Genomic DNA, 12,118 nt, shown 5'->3' with positions numbered 1-12,118 from the left:
AACCTAACCTAACCTAACCTAACCTAACCTAACCTAACCTAACCTAACCTAACCTAACCTAACCTAACCTAACCTAACCTAACCTAACCTAACCTAACCTAACCTAACCTAACCTAACCTAACCTAACCTAACCTAACCTAACCTAACCTAACCTAACCTAACCTAACCTAACCTAACCTAACCTAACCTAACCTAACCTAACCTAACCTAACCTAACCTAACCTAACCTAACCTAACCTAACCTAACCTAATCTAACCTAACCTAACCTAACCTAACCTAACCTAACCTAACCTAACCTAACCTAACCTAACCTAACCTAACCTAACCTAACCTAACCTAACCTAACCTAACCTAACCTAACCTAACCTAACCTAACCTAACCTAACCTAACCTAACCTAACCTAACCTAACCTAACCTAACCTAACCTAACCTAACCTAACCTAACCTAACCTAACCTAACCTAACCTAACCTAACCTAACCTAACCTAACCTAACCTAACCTAACCTAACCTAACCTAACCTAACCTAACCTAACCTAACCTAACCTAACCTAACCTAACCTAACCTAACCTAACCTAACCTAACCTAACCTAACCTAACCTAACCTAACCTAACCTAACCTAACCTAACCTAACCTAACCTAACCTAACCTAACCTAACCTAACCTAACCTAACCTAACCTAACCTAACCTAACCTAACCTAACCTAACCTAACCTAACCTAACCTAACCTAACCTAACCTAACCTAACCTAACCTAACCTAACCTAACCTAACCTAACCTAACCTAACCTAACCTAACCTAACCTAACCTAACCTAACCTAACCTAACCTAACCTAACCTAACCTAACCTAACCTAACCTAACCTAACCTAACCTAACCTAACCTAACCTAACCTAACCTAACCTAACCTAACCTAACCTAACCTAACCTAATCTAACCTAACCTAACCTAACCTAACCTAACCTAACCTAACCTAACCTAACCTAACCTAACCTAACCTAACCTAACCTAACCTAACCTAACCTAACCTAACCTAACCTAACCTAACCTAACCTAACCTAACCTAACCTAACCTAACCTAACCTAACCTAACCTAACCTAACCTAACCTAACCTAACCTAACCTAACCTAACCTAACCTAACCTAACCTAACCTAACCTAACCTAACCTAACCTAACCTAACCTAACCTAACCTAACCTAACCTAACCTAACCTAACCTAACCTAACCTAACCTAACCTAACCTAACCTAACCTAACCTAACCTAACCTAACCTAACCTAACCTAACCTAACCTAACCTAACCTAACCTAACCTAACCTAACCTAACCTAACCTAACCTAACCTATCCTAACCTAACCTAACCTAACCTAACCTAACCTAACCTAACCTAACCTAACCTAACCTAACCTAACCTAACCTAACCTAACCTAACCTAACCTAACCTAACCTAACCTAACCTAACCTAACCTAACCTAACCTAACCTAACCTAACCTAACCTAACCTATCCTAACCTAACCTAACCTAACCTAACCTAACCTAACCTAACCTAACCTAACCTAACCTAACCTAACCTAACCTAACCTAACCTAACCTAACCTAACCTAACCTAACCTAACCTAACCTAACCTAACCTAACCTAACCTAACCTAACCTAACCTAACCTAACCTAACCTAACCTAACCTAACCTAACCTAACCTAACCTAACCTAACCTAACCTAACCTAACCTAACCTAACCTAACCTAACCTAACCTAACCTAACCTAACCTAATCTAACCTAACCTAACCTAACCTAACCTAACCTAACCTAACCTAACCTAACCTAACCTAACCTAACCTAACCTAACCTAACCTAACCTAACCTAACCTAACCTAACCTAACCTAACCTAACCTAACCTAACCTAACCTAACCTAACCTAACCTAACCTAACCTAACCTAACCTAACCTAACCTAACCTAACCTAACCTAACCTAACCTAACCTAACCTAACCTAACCTAACCTAACCTAACCTAACCTAACCTAACCTAACCTAACCTAACCTAACCTAACCTAACCTAACCTAACCTAACCTAACCTAACCTAACCTAACCTAACCTAACCTAACCTAACCTAACCTAACCTAACCTAACCTAACCTAACCTAACCTAACCTAACCTAACCTAACCTAACCTAACCTAACCTAACCTAACCTAACCTAACCTAACCTAACCTAACCTAACCTAACCTAACCTAACCTAACCTAACCTAACCTAACCTAACCTAACCTAACCTAACCTAACCTAACCTAACCTAACCTAACCTAACCTAACCTAACCTAACCTAACCTAACCTAACCTAACCTAACCTAACCTAACCTAACCTAACCTAACCTAACCTAACCTAACCTAACCTAACCTAACCTAACCTAACCTAACCTAACCTAACCTAACCTAACCTAACCTAACCTAACCTAATCTAACCTAACCTAACCTAACCTAACCTAACCTAACCTAACCTAACCTAACCTAACCTAACCTAACCTAACCTAACCTAACCTAACCTAACCTAACCTAACCTAACCTAACCTAACCTAACCTAACCTAACCTAACCTAACCTAACCTAACCTAACCTAACCTAACCTAACCTAACCTAACCTAACCTAACCTAACCTAACCTAACCTAACCTAACCTAACCTAACCTAACCTAACCTAACCTAACCTAACCTAACCTAACCTAACCTAACCTAACCTAACCTAACCTAACCTAACCTAACCTAACCTAACCTAACCTAATCTAACCTAACCTAACCTAACCTAACCTAACCTAACCTAACCTAACCTAACCTAACCTAACCTAACCTAACCTAACCTAACCTAACCTAACCTAACCTAACCTAACCTAACCTAACCTAACCTAACCTAACCTAACCTAACCTAACCTAACCTAACCTAACCTAACCTAACCTAACCTAACCTAACCTAACCTAACCTAACCTAACCTAACCTAACCTAACCTAACCTAACCTAACCTAACCTAACCTAACCTAACCTAACCTAACCTAACCTAACCTAACCTAACCTAACCTAACCTATCCTAACCTAACCTAACCTAACCTAACCTAACCTAACCTAACCTAACCTAACCTAACCTAACCTAACCTAACCTAACCTAACCTAACCTAACCTAACCTAACCTAACCTAACCTAACCTAACCTAACCTAACCTAACCTAACCTAACCTAACCTAACCTAACCTAACCTAACCTAACCTAACCTAACCTAACCTAACCTAACCTAACCTAACCTAACCTAACCTAACCTAACCTAACCTAACCTAACCTAACCTAACCTAACCTAACCTAACCTAACCTAACCTAACCTAACCTAACCTAACCTAACCTAACCTAATCTAACCTAACCTAACCTAACCTAACCTAACCTAACCTAACCTAACCTAACCTAACCTAACCTAACCTAACCTAACCTAACCTAACCTAACCTAACCTAACCTAACCTAACCTAACCTAACCTAACCTAACCTAACCTAACCTAACCTAACCTAACCTAACCTAACCTAACCTAACCTAACCTAACCTAACCTAACCTAACCTAACCTAACCTAACCTAACCTAACCTAACCTAACCTAACCTAACCTAACCTAACCTAACCTAACCTAACCTAACCTAACCTAACCTAACCTAACCTAACCTAACCTAACCTAACCTAACCTAACCTAACCTAACCTAACCTAACCTAACCTAACCTAACCTAACCTAACCTAACCTAACCTAACCTAACCTAACCTAACCTAACCTAACCTAACCTAACCTAACCTAACCTAACCTAACCTAACCTAACCTAACCTAACCTAACCTAACCTAACCTAACCTAACCTAACCTAACCTAACCTAACCTAACCTAACCTAACCTAACCTAACCTAACCTAACCTAACCTAACCTAACCTAACCTAACCTAACCTAACCTAACCTAACCTAACCTAACCTAACCTAACCTAACCTAACCTAACCTAACCTAACCTAACCTAACCTAACCTAACCTAACCTAACCTAACCTAACCTAACCTAACCTAACCTAACCTAATCTAACCTAACCTAACCTAACCTAACCTAACCTAACCTAACCTAACCTAACCTAACCTAACCTAACCTAACCTAACCTAACCTAACCTAACCTAACCTAACCTAACCTAACCTAACCTAACCTAACCTAACCTAACCTAACCTAACCTAACCTAACCTAACCTAACCTAACCTAACCTAACCTAACCTAACCTAACCTAACCTAACCTAACCTAACCTAACCTAACCTATCCTAACCTAACCTAACCTAACCTAACCTAACCTAACCTAACCTAACCTAACCTAACCTAACCTAACCTAACCTAACCTAACCTAACCTAACCTAACCTAACCTAACCTAACCTAACCTAACCTAACCTAACCTAACCTAACCTAACCTAACCTAACCTAACCTAACCTAACCTAACCTAACCTAACCTAACCTAACCTAACCTAACCTAACCTAACCTAACCTAACCTAACCTAACCTAACCTAACCTAACCTAACCTAACCTAACCTAACCTAACCTAACCTAACCTAACCTAACCTAACCTAACCTAACCTAACCTAACCTAACCTAACCTAACCTAACCTAACCTAACCTAACCTAACCTAACCTAACCTAACCTAACCTAACCTAACCTAACCTAACCTAACCTAACCTAACCTAACCTAACCTAACCTAACCTAACCTAACCTAACCTAACCTAACCTAACCTAACCTAACCTAACCTAACCTAACCTAACCTAACCTAACCTAACCTAACCTAACCTAACCTAACCTAATCTAACCTAACCTAACCTAACCTAACCTAACCTAACCTAACCTAACCTAACCTAACCTAACCTAACCTAACCTAACCTAACCTAACCTAACCTAACCTAACCTAACCTAACCTAACCTAACCTAACCTAACCTAACCTAACCTAACCTAACCTAACCTAACCTAACCTAACCTAACCTAACCTAACCTAACCTAACCTAACCTAACCTAACCTAACCTAACCTAACCTAACCTAACCTAACCTAACCTAACCTAACCTAACCTAACCTAACCTAACCTAACCTAACCTAACCTAACCTAACCTAACCTAACCTAACCTAACCTAACCTAACCTAACCTAACCTAACCTAACCTAACCTAACCTAACCTAACCTAACCTAACCTAACCTAACCTAACCTAACCTAACCTAACCTAACCTAACCTAACCTAACCTAACCTAACCTAACCTAACCTAACCTAACCTAACCTAACCTAACCTAACCTAACCTAACCTAACCTAACCTAACCTAACCTAACCTAACCTAACCTAACCTAACCTAACCTAACCTAACCTAACCTAACCTAACCTAACCTAACCTAACCTAACCTAACCTAACCTAACCTAACCTAATCTAACCTAACCTAACCTAACCTAACCTAACCTAACCTAACCTAACCTAACCTAACCTAACCTAACCTAACCTAACCTAACCTAACCTAACCTAACCTAACCTAACCTAACCTAACCTAACCTAACCTAACCTAACCTAACCTAACCTAACCTAACCTAACCTAACCTAACCTAACCTAACCTAACCTAACCTATCCTAACCTAACCTAACCTAACCTAACCTAACCTAACCTAACCTAACCTAACCTAACCTAACCTAACCTAACCTAACCTAACCTAACCTAACCTAACCTAACCTAACCTAACCTAACCTAACCTAACCTAACCTAACCTAACCTAACCTAACCTAACCTAACCTAACCTAACCTAACCTAACCTAACCTAACCTAACCTAACCTAACCTAACCTAACCTAACCTAACCTAACCTAACCTAACCTAACCTAACCTAACCTAACCTAACCTAACCTAACCTAATCTAACCTAACCTAACCTAACCTAACCTAACCTAACCTAACCTAACCTAACCTAACCTAACCTAACCTAACCTAACCTAACCTAACCTAACCTAACCTAACCTAACCTAACCTAACCTAACCTAACCTAACCTAACCTAACCTAACCTAACCTAACCTAACCTAACCTAACCTAACCTAACCTAACCTAACCTAACCTAACCTAACCTAACCTAACCTAACCTAACCTAACCTAACCTAACCTAACCTAACCTAACCTAACCTAACCTAACCTAACCTAACCTAACCTAACCTAACCTAACCTAACCTAACCTAACCTAACCTAACCTAACCTAACCTAACCTAACCTAACCTAACCTAACCTAACCTAACCTAACCTAACCTAACCTAACCTAACCTAACCTAACCTAACCTAACCTAACCTAACCTAACCTAACCTAACCTAACCTAACCTAACCTAACCTAACCTAACCTAACCTAACCTAACCTAACCTAACCTAACCTAACCTAACCTAACCTAACCTAACCTAACCTAACCTAACCTAACCTAACCTAACCTAACCTAACCTAACCTAACCTAACCTAACCTAACCTAACCTAACCTAACCTAACCTAACCTAACCTAACCTAACCTAACCTAACCTAACCTAACCTAACCTAACCTAACCTAACCTAACCTAACCTAATCTAACCTAACCTAACCTAACCTAACCTAACCTAACCTAACCTAACCTAACCTAACCTAACCTAACCTAACCTAACCTAACCTAACCTAACCTAACCTAACCTAACCTAACCTAACCTAACCTAACCTAACCTAACCTAACCTAACCTAACCTAACCTAACCTAACCTAACCTAACCTAACCTAACCTAACCTAACCTAACCTAACCTAACCTAACCTAACCTAACCTAACCTAACCTAACCTAACCTAACCTAACCTAACCTAACCTAACCTAACCTAACCTAACCTAACCTAACCTAACCTAACCTAACCTAACCTAACCTAACCTAACCTAACCTAACCTAACCTAACCTAACCTAACCTAACCTAACCTAACCTAACCTAACCTAACCTAACCTAACCTAACCTAACCTAACCTAATCTAACCTAACCTAACCTAACCTAACCTAACCTAACCTAACCTAACCTAACCTAACCTAACCTAACCTAACCTAACCTAACCTAACCTAACCTAACCTAACCTAACCTAACCTAACCTAACCTAACCTAACCTAACCTAACCTAACCTAACCTAACCTAACCTAACCTAACCTAACCTAACCTAACCTAACCTAACCTAACCTAACCTAACCTAACCTAACCTAACCTAACCTAACCTAACCTAACCTAACCTAACCTAACCTAACCTAACCTAACCTAACCTAACCTAACCTAACCTAACCTAACCTAACCTAACCTAACCTAACCTAACCTAACCTAACCTAACCTAACCTAACCTAACCTAACCTAACCTAACCTAACCTAACCTAACCTAACCTAACCTAACCTAACCTAACCTAACCTAACCTAACCTAACCTAACCTAACCTAACCTAACCTAACCTAACCTAACCTAACCTAACCTAACCTAACCTAACCTAACCTAACCTAACCTATCCTAACCTAACCTAACCTAACCTAACCTAACCTAACCTAACCTAACCTAACCTAACCTAACCTAACCTAACCTAACCTAACCTAACCTAACCTAACCTAACCTAACCTAACCTAACCTAACCTAACCTAACCTAACCTAACCTAACCTAACCTAACCTAACCTAACCTAACCTAACCTAACCTAACCTAACCTAACCTAACCTAACCTAACCTAACCTAACCTAACCTAACCTAACCTAACCTAACCTAACCTAACCTAACCTAACCTAACCTAACCTAACCTAACCTAACCTAACCTAACCTAACCTAACCTAACCTAACCTAACCTAACCTAACCTAACCTAACCTAACCTAACCTAACCTAACCTAACCTAACCTAACCTAACCTAACCTAACCTAACCTAACCTAACCTAACCTAACCTAACCTAACCTAACCTAACCTAACCTAACCTAACCTAACCTAACCTAACCTAACCTAACCTAACCTAACCTAACCTAACCTAACCTAACCTAACCTAACCTAACCTAACCTAACCTAACCTAACCTAACCTAACCTAACCTAACCTAACCTAACCTAACCTAACCTAACCTAACCTAACCTAACCTATCCTAACCTAACCTAACCTAACCTAACCTAACCTAACCTAACCTAACCTAACCTAACCTAACCTAACCTAACCTAACCTAACCTAACCTAACCTAACCTAACCTAACCTAACCTAACCTAACCTAACCTAACCTAACCTAACCTAACCTAACCTAACCTAACCTAACCTAACCTAACCTAACCTAACCTAACCTAACCTAACCTAACCTAACCTAACCTAACCTAACCTAACCTAACCTAACCTAACCTAACCTAACCTAACCTAACCTAACCTAACCTAACCTAACCTAACCTAACCTAACCTAACCTAACCTAACCTAACCTAACCTAACCTAACCTAACCTAACCTAACCTAACCTAACCTAACCTAACCTAACCTAACCTAACCTAACCTAACCTAACCTAACCTAACCTAACCTAACCTAACCTAACCTAACCTAACCTAACCTAACCTAACCTAACCTAACCTAACCTAACCTAACCTAACCTAACCTAACCTAACCTAACCTAACCTAACCTAACCTAACCTAACCTAACCTAACCTAACCTAACCTAACCTAACCTAACCTAACCTAACCTAACCTAACCTAACCTAACCTAACCTAACCTAACCTAACCTAACCTAACCTAACCTAACCTAACCTAACCTAACCTAACCTAACCTAACCTAACCTAACCTAACCTAACCTAACCTAACCTAACCTAACCTAACCTAACCTAACCTAACCTAACCTAACCTAACCTAACCTAACCTAACCTAATCTAACCTAACCTAACCTAACCTAACCTAACCTAACCTAACCTAACCTAACCTAACCTAACCTAACCTAACCTAACCTAACCTAACCTAACCTAACCTAACCTAACCTAACCTAACCTAACCTAACCTAACCTAACCTAACCTAACCTAACCTAACCTAACCTAACCTAACCTAACCTAACCTAACCTAACCTAACCTAACCTAACCTAACCTAACCTAACCTAACCTAACCTAACCTAACCTAACCTAACCTAACCTAACCTAACCTAACCTAACCTAACCTAACCTAACCTAACCTAATCTAACCTAACCTAACCTAACCTAACCTAACCTAACCTAACCTAACCTAACCTAACCTAACCTAACCTAACCTAACCTAACCTAACCTAACCTAACCTAACCTAACCTAACCTAACCTAACCTAACCTAACCTAACCTAACCTAACCTAACCTAACCTAACCTAACCTAACCTAACCTAACCTAACCTAACCTAACCTAACCTAACCTAACCTAACCTAACCTAACCTAACCTAACCTAACCTAACCTAACCTAACCTAACCTAACCTAACCTAACCTAACCTAACCTAACCTAACCTAACCTAACCTAACCTAACCTAACCTAACCTAACCTAACCTAACCTAACCTAACCTAACCTAACCTAACCTAACCTAACCTAACCTAACCTAACCTAACCTAACCTAACCTAACCTAACCTAACCTAACCTAACCTAACCTAACCTAACCTAACCTAACCTAACCTAACCTAACCTAACCTAACCTAACCTAACCTAACCTAACCTAACCTAACCTAACCTAACCTAACCTAACCTAACCTAACCTAACCTAACCTAACCTAACCTAACCTAACCTAACCTAACCTAACCTAACCTAACCTAACCTAACCTAACCTAACCTAACCTAACCTAACCTAACCTAACCTAACCTAACCTAACCTAACCTAACCTAACCTAACCTAACCTAACCTAACCTAACCTAACCTAACCTAACCTAACCTAACCTAACCTAACCTAACCTAACCTAACCTAACCTAACCTAACCTAACCTAACCTAACCTAACCTAACCTAACCTAACCTAACCTAACCTAACCTAACCTAACCTAACCTAACCTAACCTAACCTAACCTAACCTAACCTAACCTAACCTAACCTAACCTAACCTAACCTAACCTAACCTAACCTAACCTAACCTAACCTAACCTAACCTAACCTAACCTAACCTAACCTAACCTAACCTAACCTAACCTAACCTAGACCTAACCTAACCTAACCTAACCTAACCTAACCTAACCTAACCTAACCTAACCTAACCTAACCTAACCTAACCTAACCTAACCTAACCTAACCTAACCTAACCTAACCTAACCTAACCTAACCTAACCTAACCTAACCTAACCTAACCTAACCTAACCTAACCTAACCTAACCTAACCTAACCTAACCTAACCTAACCTAACCTAACCTAACCTAACCTAACCTAACCTAACCTAACCTAACCTAACCTAACCTAACCTAACCTAACCTAACCTAACCTAACCTAACCTAACCTAACCTAACCTAACCTAACCTAACCTAACCTAACCTAACCTAACCTAACCTAACCTAACCTAACCTAACCTAACCTAACCTAACCTAACCTAACCTAACCTAACCTAACCTAACCTAACCTAACCTAACCTAACCTAACCTAACCTAACCTAACCTAACCTAACCTAACCTAACCTAACCTAACCTAACCTAACCTAACCTAACCTAACCTAACCTAACCTAACCTAACCTAACCTAACCTAACCTAACCTAACCTAACCTAACCTAACCTAACCTAACCTAACCTAACCTAACCTAACCTAACCTAACCTAACCTAACCTAACCTAACCTAACCTAACCTAACCTAACCTAACCTAACCTAACCTAACCTAACCTAACCTAACCTAACCTAGCCTAACCTAACCTAACCTAACCTAACCTAACCTAACCTAACCTAACCTAACCTAACCTAACCTAACCTAACCTAACCTAACCTAACCTAACCTAACCTAACCTAACCTAACCTAACCTAACCTAACCTAACCTAACCTAACCTAACCTAACCTAACCTAACCTAACCTAACCTATCCTGACCTAACCTAACCTAACCTAACCTAACCTAACCTAACCTAACCTAACCTAACCTAACCTAACCTAACCTAACCTAACCTAACCTAACCTAACCTAACCTAACCTAACCTAACCTAACCTAACCTAACCTAACCTAACCTAACCTAACCTAACCTAACCTAACCTAACCTAACCTAACCTAACCTAACCTAACCTAACCTAACCTAACCTAACCTAACCTAACCTAACCTAACCTAACCTAACCTAACCTAATCTAACCTAACCTAACCTAACCTAACCTAACCTAACCTAACCTAACCTAACCTAACCTAACCTAACCTAACCTAACCTAACCTAACCTAACCTAACCTAACCTAACCTAACCTAACCTAACCTAACCTAACCTAACCTAACCTAACCTAACCTAACCTAACCTAACCTAACCTAACCTAACCTAACCTAACCTAACCTAACCTAACCTAACCTAACCTAACCTAACCTAACCTAACCTAACCTAACCTAACCTAACCTAACCTAACCTAACCTAACCTAACCTAACCTAACCTAACCTAACCTAACCTAACCTAACCTAACCTATCCTAACCTAACCTAACCTAACCTAACCTAACCTAACCTAACCTAACCTAACCTAACCTAACCTAACCTAACCTAACCTAACCTAACCTAACCTAACCTAACCTAACCTAACCTAACCTAACCTAACCTAACCTAACCTAACCTAACCTAACCTAACCTAACCTAACCTAACCTAACCTAACCTAACCTAACCTAACCTAACCTAACCTAACCTAACCTAACCTAACCTAACCTAACCTAACCTAACCTAACCTAACCTAACCTAACCTAACCTAACCTAACCTAACCTAACCTAACCTAACCTAACCTAACCTAACCTAACCTAACCTAACCTAACCTAACCTAACCTAACCTAACCTAACCTAACCTAACCTAACCTAACCTAACCTAACCTAACCTAACCTAACCTAACCTAACCTAACCTAACCTAACCTAACCTAACCTAACCTAATCTAACCTAACCTAACCTAA

General features: G+C 39.9%; 1 long non-coding RNA gene across 6 annotated transcripts; it reads right to left on the bottom strand.

Annotated features, from left to right (window-relative positions):
- Positions 1–1,351: 1,351 nt before the first annotated feature.
- LOC126969346 (uncharacterized) lies at positions 1,352–11,838 on the bottom strand. Of its 6 annotated transcripts, none has more exons than XR_007730374.1 (2): positions 11,645–11,838; positions 1,352–1,513 (listed from the first exon to the last, which is right to left on the bottom strand). It is a non-coding gene; the product is annotated as an uncharacterized LOC126969346 (long non-coding RNA). The 6 variants fall into 6 exon arrangements; XR_007730375.1 differs by lacking the exon at positions 11,645–11,838 and adding an exon at positions 8,169–8,362; XR_007730372.1 differs by lacking the exon at positions 11,645–11,838 and adding an exon at positions 7,559–7,752.
- Between the last annotated feature and the right edge of the window lie 280 nt (positions 11,839–12,118).

This window comes from Leptidea sinapis, chromosome 18 (assembly GCF_905404315.1).
Source record: "Leptidea sinapis chromosome 18, ilLepSina1.1, whole genome shotgun sequence".
Lineage (NCBI taxonomy): Eukaryota > Metazoa > Arthropoda > Insecta > Lepidoptera > Pieridae > Leptidea > Leptidea sinapis.
This window is presented reverse-complemented; position numbering and strand designations above follow the sequence as displayed.